This window comes from Capsella rubella, unplaced genomic scaffold (assembly GCF_000375325.1).
Source record: "Capsella rubella cultivar Monte Gargano unplaced genomic scaffold, Caprub1_0 scaffold_9, whole genome shotgun sequence".
Taxonomy (NCBI): domain Eukaryota; kingdom Viridiplantae; phylum Streptophyta; class Magnoliopsida; order Brassicales; family Brassicaceae; genus Capsella; species Capsella rubella.
In genome coordinates, this window is record NW_006238915.1 from 130874 (window position 1) to 132139 (window position 1266).

Genomic DNA, 1266 nt, shown 5'->3' on the forward strand with positions numbered 1-1266 from the left:
AGTCGTTAAATGACTGTTTTCTTGTAGTGACTTCGTGTGTAGGAGTGTAGGGAATTGTTTTGGGGGATATCATGGATTCGCGAAAGGCCTTGACGGAGTCGTAGATCCATGCATAGCATTATAGGTTCTCTGTTGCATGTGTTGTTAGAGTCTTTGTCGATGGATTGTTAGTATATTGTGTTTGTTGTGTGGAAATTGCTACTTATGTGTTCGTTCTCGATATGAAAATCATTACATTGTGGTGGGGTAGGTAATCGGTAGAATTATATTAGTTTCGGGTTCACTAAGTAATGCTAGATTACTTATGTTGCAAGAAAACATGCATTTACCGACTATATCTAGCGACTAAACATTTAGTCGCCACCAATGGCTACTATCTTCCGACATGTTAACGTCTGTCATACGACTAATGAAATATAGTTGTATATTAGTTGTAACGTAGCGACTAAAAGTAAAAGACGTAAATGTAGTCGGTAGACAACGACTATACAGCGACTAAATTGAAAATAGTCGCACATTTAGCGACTAACTGTACGAGCTGATGCAGCCCGAGCTATGGTTGAGCAAGCCAAAGCTGTAGCTGAGCAAGCCCGAGCTGTGGCTGAGCAGCAGGACAAGCTCGGACCCTTGACCATGTTAGAGAAGTATCTACGAGGAAAGGATCCGGAGTACCTTTCTTTCCTCGCTAGTAATTTAGCTAAAGCGCCAGCAACAGAAACTCTCGCAACATCTCTTCCTCAACAGAATCCAACTTCAAATCCATCTCCACCTGCTTCATAAGTTTCTCTTCTTATTAACTCAATGTCACTTTCAGAATTATGTGTATGTTTGTTTTTCTTTAACCTTTAGACTGTGTGTAAGATACTTGAATGTTTAATCAATTTTATTTCGGTTTCATTTTCTTCTTTATGTATTGGTTTTTTGTTTTGGTTTTGGTTTTGGGTTTCTGGTCTATTTGAATCAATTTCCGAAATAAACTGCTTTTTGTATATACTTTTAGTCACCAAATAGTCGTCTGATTAGTCACCATGTAACCACGACGTTAGTCGCTGTTTAGTCGCTTAATATAGTCGTCAAATAGTCACTAACATCTCACGACTAAGCACTGACTAAAACAAGGATGACCATTTATGTGGGTTAGTTAATCGTAAATTAGTCGCTTATTAGTCATGTATATGTATGACTAACTAACGACAATGTTACGACTAAATCACTCTTAGGCACTATAGTCGTAAATTTAGTCGTTAATTAGCGACTAATGTTACG